The 15,172-nt window shown below is 39.2% G+C and overlaps 1 long non-coding RNA gene across 1 annotated transcript; it reads right to left on the bottom strand.

Moving 5' to 3' along the window:
- Positions 1–6,131: 6,131 nt before the first annotated feature.
- On the bottom strand, positions 6,132–9,242 carry LOC121390137. The gene is made up of 3 exons (XR_005960167.1): positions 9,139–9,242; positions 7,216–7,314; positions 6,132–6,245 (listed from the first exon to the last, which is right to left on the bottom strand). It is a non-coding gene; the product is annotated as an uncharacterized LOC121390137 (long non-coding RNA).
- Between the last annotated feature and the right edge of the window lie 5,930 nt (positions 9,243–15,172).

Below are 15,172 nucleotides of genomic sequence, written 5' to 3'. Positions count from 1 at the left end.
ATCCTCAGGTCGTAACTCATAAGCCCTCAACACTGCCGCCTTAACTAGGTCGTACTGACTTGCTCGCTCATCACTCATTGAATTATAAGCTACGCTAGCCTTCCCCTTAAACTTAGACACGGCTAACAATCTCCACTTAGACTGCGGCCAATTTAGCTGCTTATCGGCCCGTTCAAAAAGTTGGAAGAACATCTACCTCCTGGTCGTCAAATACAGGCACTGATCTATAAGCCTCCGACATGTTAAAACCATTTCCTGCCTCCCGTCTAACTCCTTCAGTATTCAACTTTAACGCATGTTCCACTTTTAATTTTGCTAACTGGAATTCTCTATCCCTACCTCTCTCTTCTCTTCTCTCTCTCTCTCTCTCTCTCTCTCTCTCTCTCTCTCTCTCTCTCTCTCTCTCTCTCTCTCTCTCTCTCTCTCTCTCTCTCTCTATCTATCTATCTTCTTTTTCTCTATCTCTATCTTCTTTTTCTCTATCTCTCTCTATCTCTCTTTCTCTCTTCTCCATCTCTATCTCTCTCTTCTCTATCTCTATCTTCTTTTTCTCTATCCCTCTCTCTATCTAATGCACGTTCTTCTCTTTCGTACTCAAGTTTTTTAAAAGCTAATTGTTGTTCCACACTTAACTCATTTATCTCTATCTCTGGAACAATCTCACTGTCTTCCATAACAGGCCTATCACCAAAAACTTCCTGGATAATAATTGTCTTTATATCACCTAAGGTTTTAGCTGATGTTAAATCAATTTCTCGCTCACCCGCGATTTCAACTAATTCGGCCTTACGTGCTCGCTTAATCTCCACTACACTGAGCGTAGGCCTATCCAGCAAATTCTTATCCATATTTAGGTATGACGCACTTATTATTAATTAATTTTCTAGTGAACAACGTTGCTACTTCTAGTTAATTTGTAAAATAAATTTATAAAGCCCCCATTTACAAACAATACTTTTTAAATATGCATGTCCCGTTTCAGATCCGGGACGAGCGCCCCAATTTTTACTCCTGTCACGGGGATCCTATAATACCCGTAACTGAATAAAACACGATTATCCAAATATCTCTCCTAACTGTATATCTATTAGATCTCTCTGTATCGGGCAGTCCAATACCCGAGTAGCTCGGCTCTAGGTATATCAGAGATAAGATCTTATATAAACATGTGTATATGTAGCACGTTTAGTTCACTAGAAAACAACAAAACACAATACACTTTGGAATCTGTATTAACCTTAAGCTGACAAATATATTTGCCGCAGTTAATTAATTAACAACAACAATAATAATAACAACCCAGAACTAATCACTTAATTAGTTAATCACTAGGTGTCTAGTTTACACAATATTCTAATCACTTCACCGTGATACAACACCCACACGTGTGATCATTGAGAAACGCTTCCAGGGGAACTTAATTAATAAAGAATTACAACTCTATTCCTACTTGGTTAATTTTTAATTAACCCTTAACTACTCATTCAGTAACCTTGTAATACAGAATTAATACTGGTGCCTATCACAATAAAGACAATAACCTACAGTGTACCTAGGTCCTCTAGGATGACTGGTTAAGCTTTAATAATTTTAGAACAGTGAAGCCTACAATTTACTTCGTCAGATTACCGGAAACACTGTCTAAATAATATTGGTATAATACAGTATTAAAATATTAAACATCACATCAGTCACATCAAGGTTATACAACAGAGCAGAAATATATATTTACCACGTCCGGACTGAACTTATATAGATCGTTCAGTGGACGACGTCCGTTTCCCCTGGATACTTCCAATGTTTCTCCTCGATATATCTAAAATCCTAGCTATTTATTATAAAATCCCAGACTGGTCCGGAGACAGTACGTGGGACCGAATCTTATCATGTGAATTTCCACCACTCCCAGAGTCTATATATTTTCTTAGATGACCAGACATACTGTCGGCAGTTCGCCAGAAATACCCCGGTCATAAATCGTTCTACCGGAGTTATTACGGAACTACTGGCCACATGGCCTCTGCATCTGATCTAAGTGTGTATTAGGGGGGTACGGTCGCGCGGAGGTATTAAAGAAAGAAGTGTTTTATTTAACGACGCACTCAACACATTTTATTTACGGTTATATGGCGTCAGACATATGGTTAAGGACCACACAGATTTTGAGAGGAAACCCGCTGTCGCCACTACATGGGCTACTCTTCCGATTGGCAGCAAGGGATCTTTTATTTGCGCTTCCCACAGGCAGGATCGCACAAACCATGGCCTTTGTTGAACCAGTTATGGATCACTGGTCGGTGCAAGTGGTTTACACCTACCCATTGGGCCTTGCGGAACACTCATTCAGGGTTTGGAGTCGATATCTGGATTAAAAATCCCATGCCTCGACTGGGATCCGAACCCAGTACCTACCAGCCTGTAGACCGATGGCCTGCCACGACGCCACCGAGGCCGGTCCGCGGAGGTATTACGTAACCAAGCGCACACGGCCCTCTAAAACACTTAACATCGCCACAGGCGAAAAGATAAGAGCATGTTCCGTCACAGAATCTTTTAAATTTCATCCAGAATTAATTGTAAAGTTTTTAAAACACTTTGACTTCTATACCCTTATACCCCCCCCCCCCCCCCCACACACACACACACACAGCTCCTTACACTGTGGTTTTACATAAATATATATAAATAATAATTGCATATACTTGCCATTACCCAAAAGTTGATGTGTATTTTTGTACTGGGGTGTCGTTAAACATTCATTCATTCGAACATGAAGATAACACGAGAAACATTGGTTTAGCAAAGTGGGAAGTGCAAATGCGTACATTAATGTGACAATTTATTATTATGAGCCTTTGGGGGCTTTTTTACGATGAAGATCTATGTTATGATATTTCACATGAATCCTATTAGATTCCTTGACCTCAGAAACATAGGTATAGATACCAAGATCATGGTATTTTCAATGTTTTGGCGAGAAGCGTTGGAGTGACGTGGTTCCCGCAATTTTTTTTAATCTGCATACTCAAAACGCCCCTACGGCAAAGTTTCATGCATCTTTCCACAAGTGCACACCTCGGTCACATATCCGCCCCACTACAAGTAAAAGTTTGTTTGTGAAAGTTTGCTTTGTTTAACGACACCATTAGAGTACATTAATTTATTAACCATCGGCTATTGGATGTCAAACATTTGGTAATATTTCGACATATAGTTTTAGAAGGGAAACCCGCTACATTTTCCCATTTATATTGTCACCGATATATTTATCTGAGACAAACATTTATTAAAGCTTTTATTACAGACGACCAAGTGTTTTTAAGCTAATTAAACTACTAACTACTGAAAACATTAAAGAGCTCAATAACCATGGGAAATATTACCATCTATTGCGTTAAACAATAGATAAATTTATCAACGTAAGTTGCACTGGTGGTTTTGGCTATATTGACATAATTTAATGCAGGCCTCAAGTCAACTTTTGGCCATTGGCGATTCATAGCGGAATTTTTAGTGACCATATTCCCAGCATGCACCTTTCTTTTCCTTTTTGGCGGCAACTTTCCACGAGGAAGACACTTTTTTTTTTTATTATTGAAAAATTGTCCCTCCCTCCCACCCCGCAATGATGTTGTTAGTAATTGGGAGATACTGCTGGTTTGTTTCAAATTTCTATTACAGGTTGCTCTTGAAGATAACGTACAACTGGTCTAGGAGAGAACAATGTTAGACACCTACCAGGGGAGTCCCAGAGTATGAACTACGCAGCTGGTCAAAACATTTTAAACAGGAAGGTGCAGTGGATTCATATGACACTGCCAGATGATCGAGTCTATCGCTTTTTCCAGTTTCTCTGGGGGTTTTTAGGACGAGACTTCAGAATGATTCGTGTGGGCAATACTGTCTAACTTTCTCTGTTGTGCTGTTGGCAGAGACTGACGGTGTTCTCAACATCGGAGCTCGTGAAGTTAGAAAGACACTAACCATCGGCACGGCTGAATTACATAGAGCTGGCGATTAGCGTCGCTTAAAGTAAAGAAATTAAGTGGTATTATTTTAATGTTTAATAAGGGTAACATCACTTGGCCACTGTTCCCAGGGTCAAGTGCATTTACCTAGTTGATGCAAATTTATCTTTAATAAAGGTAACATCACTGGACCACTGTTCCCAGGGTCTAGTGCATTTACCTGGTTGATGCAAATTGTTGATGTTGGTTGAAATTGTGTTGAATTGATGTTAATTGTTGGGGCTCGCCCTAAAAGGTGTTGTTGGCAGCCCAGTAAAAGTTAAATTTTATTGTTGGGGCTCGCCCTAATTGGCAGCTCAGTTGTAACTCAGCCGTGACCCTATTATATGCCAAAACCATCAATATTAATAAATATGAATCCTAATGATCATCTGTTGGTGTTGTTAAACTTATCTTTGATAATTAATTCGAGCAAATAATTTAAGAAATAATTTTAGTTAATATAGTTATATTTGTATAGTTATATTTGTACTATGTTTTTTACATTTACATTGCAATGTTTTATGTGAAAATGACTCCCCACCATTATACTGTACATAGTGTATATAGACATTTATTTATTATGTATGTTGGTGAGTTGTAAACTTGAAACCTACGTTATTAACCGGAACATTATTGAAAGAGGGTGCAATCGGGCCTGGTGCTTATAGAACTTATAGGGTCTAGACTCTTAACAGAGTCTGAGATACTAATGTCATGACAACGCCATAAAAATTGTATGCGTGTGAAGTCATTAGAGATTGAGTCTGGACGTTGTATAAGCACGGGCCCAAGTCTCTCCCTATAGTGTGTGTGTTGGCTGACTCGCAAATCATCAATCTCATGGAGCGTATATAACCTTCCAAATGTCCGTCTAGCTCTCTTACAGTCGGAGTACTCGGGCTAATGATCTTGAATGTAATGGTATTTGGCGTCAAATATAGATCTACCAACAACAATATTAGATATTGCCGCATTTACGGAGGTTGGAAATATGATTTATTACTGTAGAGGTGTTAGATTCTGTATTTAGTAGATAGATCAACGTGTGGGTTGTTGTACATGAATATTGATTGATATGTAGTACTATTACTTAGTATGTGAACCAAATGCGCAAAATTACATGTGTAAATAATGTCGAAACCAAACGGTAATTATATTACAAAACGCAAGTAAGTGCGCACCATTACGGCACGCACATTATTACGTACATGTTCTAGCACAACTTACATTCATTAATATTGATACTGTTCATTATGACAAATGCATTTAAATAGTCATATACAATTACAAATATTGAGAATGTCCAGTACTACATACGCATTACAGTTGCATAGTTAATATTCATAATAACACACATTTACATAAAGGCACGGACATTAACTAATACACTTAATAACTCCTTTCTGCTACAGAAAGATTTAATGATCTAGACGCAAGGTATTCACCTTTCGCATGTTAGTACAATAATATACAGTCATCACGGCTAATTAATATATTACTGTTATTTTAGATAATGTGTCTGAGTTATTTAGTTTAAGATTGTTTTATAATGTATATGTAACTATTTTATGTACACACACATCTGACTGAGACATAAACGACGGACCCACAGTGACTCATCTCTTGTTCTTGTTTTTAGGTAACACACACACATCTGACTGAGAAATAAACGACGGACCCACAGTGACTCATCTCTTGTTCTTGTTTTTAGGTAACACACACACATCTGACTGAGAAATAAACGACGGACCCACAGTGACTCATCTCTTGTTCTTGTTTTTAGGTAACACACACACATCTGACTGAGACGTAAACGACGGACCCACAGCGACTCATCTCTTGTTCTTGTTTTTAGGTCGACTCCTATTTGCTCCCTAGCTACATCCCCCAGAATTAGCTCCAAAGCAAAGTAGAAATCCTAAAACCAGATTGTTAAACCACTCGGTTATACAAAACCCAATGGTTCAAAGTAATCACGGTTATAGTACGGAAGCCCTAATCTGCCAATCTGAAATTGGGGTTGACTGATGTGGGCTTCCGTAGTATTTGACATACTAGTTGGGGACCAATGTATGTAAACAATCGCCAGAACGTCACACAGAATACTATATAATTCTTTATTTTGATTCTCTGACACATCCAACCAATACATCACATTGAAAGGTCTCAAATACATTACGTCACGTCCCCATGACAACAGTAGCTATTTCATCAGACCATGACAACGGTTGGAATCTAAAATAAAACGAAATAATTGTATTACTTCAGAAGGCTTTTAGAATTAAGTTACGCTATTCGGAGATGTTCAAATTAGAAACAAGAAAACGTGTCCACAGATAGGGCGGGGATCGATACTGTAACTTATATTGATATAACTAACACACACACACACACACAGAGACAAACACATACAGACACTAACACACAAACAGACATACACACACATAAACACAGACATACACACACGCACAGAGACACAGACACACACAGAGACACACACACACACATACACACACACTACACTAACACACACAACACACAGACATACACACACACACACACACACTTTTTAAGAATGTGTCGGTGGCCGAGTGATTACGGTGGTGGTCTTGTGACTGTGCGTAAGGTTCGAGTTGCAGCAACGGCATATGAGACAATTTGTGACGCCAAAAATGATTTTATCCCCAATGTCCGTGCTATTATATCTCGTTATACACTAATCAAACCCGACAAACATACACTATATAAATATTCATACATCTACACACACACACACACACACACACACACACACAAACACACATACATTTACACGCACAAACACACACACACAAACACAACACACGCATACACACACAGTGATACACATACACACACACAGAGAGAGAGAGAGAGAGAGAGAGAGAGAGAGAGAGAGAGAGAGAGATCAAAGGACCGACAGACTGCCAGGGTGATCAATCCAAGGATCCATAGCAACTCGGACGAGCGCTGTACCACTGAGCTACACATACACACACACACACACGCACACACAGACACACACACACACACACACACACACACAACCCCGGTAACGTATAGGCTACTCTTTATCAATTAATAGCGCGGGCTATTATACACGAATTGTGCTGATTTGATATATAAAACAATAACGGTTTATAAATCAAGTTTAATTAAAATGTAATATGGATTGTGATTTTCTTACACGTCAGAGTATTAGAGATTTCGTTCACACGTCATCCTTTACGACCACATCGGCCACCGCGTCCTTTGGCGGCGGTCACTCCCAACAGAACAAGAGAGCCTGGAATAGAAGTGAACACTTTTTTCACTATTATAGCAGTTTATGATCACTGAAATCAAACATTACTTATAGTTTATTCTTTAGATTATTCATTTCCGTATAACCGAAGCGTTTCTGGTCATCCTGGTGTTTCTGATTTACCAACAAGTGCATTTTTCATATTTCTTAAACACGCACGTGCGTCTGAGAAGAAGCGGTTATTGATTTGAGTTCTAGTCTATTTTTAAGGATATTTCCCGGTTTCAACATCACAGACTCTTCTTTCACTCCACTGTAACTTTATCCAAATGAGTTACATGTTTGTAAATTAACTAAACTCAGTGTCCATTTGTTACGGGCCTGCGCCTTTAACATCATCGTCAGCAGCATCATACCCGTTGTCACAAACATCAGCGTCAGCAGCATCATACTCGTTGTCTCAAACATCATCGTCAGCAGCATCATACCCGCTGTCACAAACATCATCGTCAGCAGCATCATACCCATTGTCACAAACATCATCGTCAGCAGCATCATACCCGCTGTCACAAACATCATCGTCAGCAGCATCATACCCGCTGTCACAAACATCATCGTCAGCAGCATCATACCCGCTGTCTCAAACATCATCGTCAGCAGCATCATACCCGCTGTCACAAACATCATCGTCAGCAGCATCATACACGTTGTCACAAACATCATCGTCAGCAGCATCATACACGTTGTCACAAACATCATCGTCAGCAGCATCATACCCGCTGTCACAAACATCATCGTCAGCAGCATCATACCCGTTGTCACAAACATCATCATCGTTATTGTCCTTGTCATAATACCAGCATTGTCTTCATCAGTATCAATCATCGCAAAGATTGCTTTCACTACAACTGACTATCGTCACCATCACCACCACCATCAACATTCCTGTTTGCACACGTTTTGGACCGATTGTTTTACCAACTTCCAATGTAAACCGTATGTCTTTGAGCCAAGGCGTGACTGATGTTTTTGAAAAATATTGGAATATAAATTGAGTCGTCTATAATTACAATGTACTTAACCTCTATTGCTCATACTATAGATATTTGTCTATTCATCGCATTTGTGGACATTTTACTGTTTGTTTTTGTCTTACAATAATTTGTTCTTCCAATCGCCAAAAACATTTTCAAATAATTTGGTCAAAGAGAATTTCTAATATAGTAGCTTATGATTTTCTATTTAACTGTTACAAACTCATGATAGTCCTTCAAGCACTAGAGCACACTGCTGTATTAAAATTGGTGATTTAGACATATAGTCTTAGAGAGGAGACCCGCTAAAAAAAATGTATTATTCATATATTTTATATGCACCATCCCACAGACAGGATAGCACATACCACGGCCTTTGATATACTAGTCGTGGTGCACTGGCTGGACCGAGAAATTGCCCAATGGGCCGACCGACGGGGATCAATACCAAACCGACCACGCACCAAGCGATCGCTTTACCACTGGGCCACCCCCCCCCCCCCCCCCCCCCCCCCCCATATAATATTATACGTACATAGCACAAGTGAAGTGAAAAAACCTGTTAGATTCATTGTGCAGGATTCGGCTGTAACTCCTGTCTGTTAGTCTGTACGTCCGGATTGGGTGGGCTTGCTGCAATAGGATGCTGTAACTCCCTCGATCAATTCTAGAATGCAGTTTGAAAATCTGGAAACAGTTACTGTCTTTTTATGCAGATGATTGCGGACATTACGACATGATCGTGTGGTTAATCTATCAGGTTTCTATGGTTATTTCCTCTTAAAATCACAGTGTATGTAAGAAAATAAAACCCTATAATGCTATTTCTTACCTGCAATTGTGGTTTAATGACGTTTTAGAAAAGCACATGGCTTATTGCACCTGTTGTGATCACAGCAGGAAATGACCACAGTGTCCTGTGATCTTAGACACGTGATCATTGCATAATGTCCGGGATTGTCTCGATAAAAAGACAATGGTTGTGTCTGGAGCTTCATACCGGACTCGGCGGTGTAGTGCTTAAGCCATCGAGCTTAAGAGTGGTAGGTACTGGTTTCGCCTCTCGGTACCGGTTCCCACCCAGAGCGAGTTTAACGACTTGATGGATAGGTGTAAGACTACTACACCGACTTCTCTCTCACCAACCACTAACAACTAACACACTGTCCTGGACAAATAGCCCAGATAGCTGAGATGTGTGGATATAAGGAAGGAAGGAAATGTTTTATTTAACAACGCACTCAACACGTTTTATTTACGGTTATATGGCGTCGGACAATTGGATATAAGAACGAAAATAAGTTGACATAAAAATGAAATGACTGAGGCTTGAAAATGCAGTCTATATAATGTGTGCGAGGGAGTTGCAGCACCTTACCTCAGCAAATACCATGTGTTTTATGGTAGAGATGTGGAGGCTATACCGACTGATGCTATTCTATGTCTATAACGTGTCCATACCTTATGAGAAGCACACCAAAACATATCTACATTTAAAAAAAGCAATAAAACCCGATGTCCCATGTGTTGCGCCATACTATTCATTTGGTAATAGAAGAGAAAATGTATTACATACCAAGTTAAGACACAGGTGTAGTGATTTAAAAGCAGACTTATATCGAGTTGGTCTTAGCACCGATTCCTCGTGCATTTGTGGATATAATTTTGAAAACAATTATACTTTTTTCTGTGAATGCATTTTATATGAAGGGCAAAGACGCACTCTCTGGAATTCATTGCAAAGATTTCAGCCAATAGATTTACAACTAGTTTTAAATGGTAAAAATACTCTTAAGTGAAGAAGACAACAAATAAATATTTTATATAAATTAAGCAGTAAATAAAGTATGGATCTTTAAAATTATTACTATTTATTTATTTATTTATTTTATTGCTATTATTATTATTTGTGTAGCCATTACGTAATCATTGAGATGCCTTGTTTGTGTTTTGTGTTTTCCTTTATCAAACCAGCTGTCTAATTACAGAACACATAGAAAAATTTATTGTGTCTCCTTTTTTCTGTTTCCTTTATTCTTAATTATTTTTCTCTTTTTTTTCAATAATATTTATTTCTGTTCATATTTAAATTGCAAAAATATATTACTGTCCTAATATGTATGTATTTTGGAGAAGGCCTAGTAAGTTGTATAACTTGTGCCTAATCCATTTGTTCTATAAAAAGCAACAAAATATGTTTCAATCAATCAAGAAGCACACCAGTGTGATTGCAGCACCATAGTTAATTATCATACATTTACATGAAAATGTCGTCCATATAACGGCATCGTTACACGGACGGCATTCATATACTCCAAGAGTGTCATAAGAACGTGTAATGGTATTGGGATGGGATGAACTGAGGTAAGGGAGCTGGAGAGATCGTCCTTCCTGAAGCTTTATTTGTTAATGTCATTGCTAACATAATTTACAAACGATCGACAGTAGAAATCACTGATATTGAGAAGAACGTCTAATTGGAAAGATTATAGAGATTGTTAGAATGGTGCCAGTTTAAAGTTTGATTGAGCCTTTTTCGTTCTGGACCCTCACACACACACCAGAAAGGCAACATCCGTCTTCAACTTCAGTTCAACCTTAGGTCTCTCTACACAGTTCACTTCCACTTCATCCATCACGGTCCACTATAGTTCCTAATTGTGACATATGTTGTGGTTCACATATTGACTTCTAGTAATTGTGGAAGAATTCAAACAATTGGGTTTTTCAACGTCGACCACACAAGGTGTAGCAAACCACATGCATTTTCTTAACGTCAATAAACCGCAGTCACGTTGACAATGTAGCTTTTTTCTTCTTGTCATATCCACTATCATCTTAATAGTAAATAGCCATAGAATCCCTGAATCTTAGCCACACAACCATGACGTAATGTCCGCAATAATCTGGATAAAACAGAGTGGTTGTAGTCACATCTTCAAATTGCAGTCTAGATTTGAACGAGGAAGTTAATCATCTTATTGCAGCAAGCCCAACCAGTCCGGACATACAGACTAGCAGACAGGAGTTACAGGATCTTATTGCAGCAAGCCCAACCAGTCCGGACGTACAGACTAACAGACATGAGTTACAGCATCTTATTGCAGCAAGCCCAACCAGTCCGGACGTACAGACTGACAGACAGGAGTTACAGAATCTTATTGCAGCAAGCCTAACCAGTCCTGGACGGAGGAGCCGGCATAGGTCGACACCTGCGCCCATGACAGGCGTACGCTACAACAGCTTGCTCTGAATGTGCACGTTAAACCCTTAGACCAGACCAGACCTGATCTCAGTCCCCACCCCTCCTCTAACCTCGAGTTTATTTTCAGAAATTAAGCATTCAAAATGGAGCATCCATTCTTTTCGTGACGCACCATTCATCGATTTTATCCAGTTTTTTGTTTTTTTACTAAGTTACGTTAAAGTCACAGACCCTAGTTTTTAAACAATTTCACTGTTGGAGCCATTTTTTACTATTCAATAATCAGAAATTACTTAGATTTTATTGTTTAGATTATCCATTTCCGTACATTCGAAGTGTTTGAGGTCATCATGGTGCTTCTAATGCCACGAAATGCATTTTCATATTTTTAAAAACGCACGTACCCTTGAGAAGTAACGGTTATGGAGACGAGCTCTAGTTTATTTTTAAGGGCATTTCCAGGTTGTAATATCACAGACTGTTGTTTCACTCGGTTCACAGGTTTGTAGATTAACCAAACCTGGTGCCCATTTTCACGGGTTGAAACTAGACTTTCAGATTAGTATACATCATTACAAAGCTGGGAGGGTGGGGGGAGGGCGGGACGTAGCCCAGTGGTAAAGCGCTCGCTTGGTGCGCGGTCGGTGTAGGATCGATCCCCGTCGGTAAGCCCATTGGACTATTTCTCATTCCAGCCAGTGCACCACAACTGGTATATCAAAGGCCGTGGTATGTGCTATCCTATCTGTGGGATGGTGCATATAAAAGATTTCTTGCTACTAATGGAAAAATATAGCGTTTTTCCTCTTTAAAACTATATGTAAAAATTACCAAATGCAGATGATTAATAAATCAATGTGCCCTAGAGGTGTCCTTAAACAAAACCAACTTTTTTTCACAAAGCTGCGAGAGCGTGTTGCTTCTGTGTGCTCTGGTAATATAATGTACGAGTAGTAACATGATTACAACGAGACTTACACCAAGACTGGTGATAACACAAACACACCAGCTTATTAATCACCTACGGGTCCAACCGGAGGAGACTATAGGTTTCATCTACGTCCTTCTGTATGTCTGTCTGTCTGTCTGTCTGTCCCACTTATAGTTTTGCGGATCTTTTTTCAGCTGAGATTTATGCATGCCAGCACTTGGCATCCTAAATGTCCACCTATGGTTTAAAAATAAAGAAAGATACAGGTATTTTCAATCTCAGGGAAATTACAAAATGGATTTAATTATAAAGAAGACTCATTTTAATTTTTTTTTAGTTAAATTTGTGTGTTACTTTCATCATGATGTGCCTAAACTGATTTTGGGTGCCTTGTTGACGATGTTGACACCTACATACGGCACACCCAAGCGGTAGTTAGCAGATATTACAGAATATCTATTTATGAAAACTTTCCTCATCAAACCTTACAAATATCTTCATTTCAAAAAGATGTTTAACTATTACATTTTTCCCAAAATGTGTTTGAAAATTACCCCAGGTGCATTAATGCCTTTTCATTTCATTTCAACTTATTTTCGTGCTTATATCCAATTACGGTTCAAGCGCGCTGTCCTGGGCACACACTTCAGCTATCTGGGCTGACTGTCCAGGACAGTGGGTTAGTTCTTAGTTTGTTAGTGGTTAGCGAGAGAGAAGAGGGTGTAGTGGCTTTACACCTACCCATTGAGCCCTTAAGAATTCGCTCTGGATTGGAGCCGGTATCGGGCTGCGAACCCTGTACCTACCAGCCTGTAGTCTGATGACTTAACGACTACGCCACCGAGGCCGGTTGCATGACTACCAGGCCTCATTATGGCTAAACCGTTTGCACTGCTTGGGAAAACCAATTGTAATTTTTTTTTAAATAACTACTTGGCTATTACTAAGCTTAAGAATTTACTTCCTATTCCAAATAATTAGCCTTCAAACATTGATCTGTGTAAATTTTGCCAAAACCAACATGTGAACCTTTTTCCGGGTACACAAGGGAGATAATTGTATACTGCTACCTAGAGGGCATGTATTGCTTCAGCGGTACTGGCGGATTGTAATAGATCCGTGTACCCAGGGGGCAAACTGGGAAAAAATGGACCCGGCCTGCAGTAAAAGGTTTGCCACCTATAATTATATCTACATATATCTAGAATCACAAACTAGGTGGACAACCTTGGCAACAAGCTGCTGAAAATTTGTTATTCGCTGTTAAATATGATGCCCCTCTGTGGAATTCGCGCAGTGTTTTCCAATAGTCCAGTAGTCAGTTGTGAACATAAATGTCATCTACTTCCATTACTGGACTGAGCACTGTCTTCCGATTTCGAGGTATCATCATCGGTATCAAACTGGAATCATTATCGATTATGTTAACTATTTGCGAGAAATTTGCAGAATTATATAATATAATGAAAACTGTTTGTATGTGTATTGAGCTAGAAACTCTGAAGTTGATCAATGCGCCTTCGATATATTTGTGTGGTGATGTATTGAAATTTGTTGACAACTATAAATATCTAGGTCATATTATATGCAAAAACATAAAAGACGATAAATACATTAAACGACAGTATAGAGCCCTTTGTGTACGTGCAAACATGTTGTTGTGGCGATTTGCAAAATGTTCAGAATCTGTTAAAACACAATTATTTGTGAGTTATTGTAGTAATTTGTACGTGGGTTCATTATGAGTGAAATTCACACAGGATACCATGAAGGATCTTAACATATGTTATAATAATGCATACCGACGGATGATCGGACAACGACGACCATACAGTGCCAGCAAGATGTTTGTCAGCCATCGACTAAAAAGCTTTGGCGCTTTACTTCGCTCAACAGCATATTCGCCGAAGAGCACAATCGAAACCACGTCAAACAACCTACTTGCCCACCTGCGGTGTACAACTGTGTACGTCAAATCTGTATGTGTAAATCGCTGGCACAAGCTGCTGTATATTATGTAATCAGTTTTGTATGTGATGTTTATATATGTTCTATGGATCTCTGATCTGAAATAAAAATCTATTATTATTATTATTATTATTATTATTATTATCATCATCATCATCTTACCTCATCTAGTATGTCATGGTCAGCGTGTTGGCACACTTGGTATTCTAGACAGGTGCTTCATAAGTGTGAATCGCATCTTTCTCCCTTTGTCAGGGAATAGCATGATATACCGACTTTCCTTTCCTTTTTCCCTTTGGGCCAATTGTCAGTAAGAATGTTGCGTTATGACTTTCCTGTATTATGAATATCTGAAACTTGGAAAGCCGAAGGCCAGAGACGTCCCTATCTGGACTACATGTATTTGCAAATATTTATCTATACTGGCATAGTCGTACGGACTCCCATTTTTGTAGGGTAGGGGAGAGACAGGTCCCCCCCCCCCCCCCCCCCGAATTAAACGAAATTTTATTCATATTAGCAATACTACCAAACAGCTATATATGGTTGCAAACGAATCACTACGCATTTTTATATGTATTACAACTAATTTTGAGGGGTAGAATGATGGAAATACATGAGAAAAAGGTCTCAGGTTAGCACATTTTGCCGAATATCTCTCTCAGTTTTGGCCGAATTTGAGATTTTGCTCCAGCATTAGGGGGAAGTTCCCCCATCCCGTGCCCCCGGACTCGTACTCTTATGTATACTGAATATCTTTTG

The sequence above is a fragment of the Gigantopelta aegis genome, chromosome 15 (assembly GCF_016097555.1).
Source record: "Gigantopelta aegis isolate Gae_Host chromosome 15, Gae_host_genome, whole genome shotgun sequence".
NCBI classification, from domain to species: domain Eukaryota; kingdom Metazoa; phylum Mollusca; class Gastropoda; order Neomphalida; family Peltospiridae; genus Gigantopelta; species Gigantopelta aegis.
This window is presented reverse-complemented; position numbering and strand designations above follow the sequence as displayed.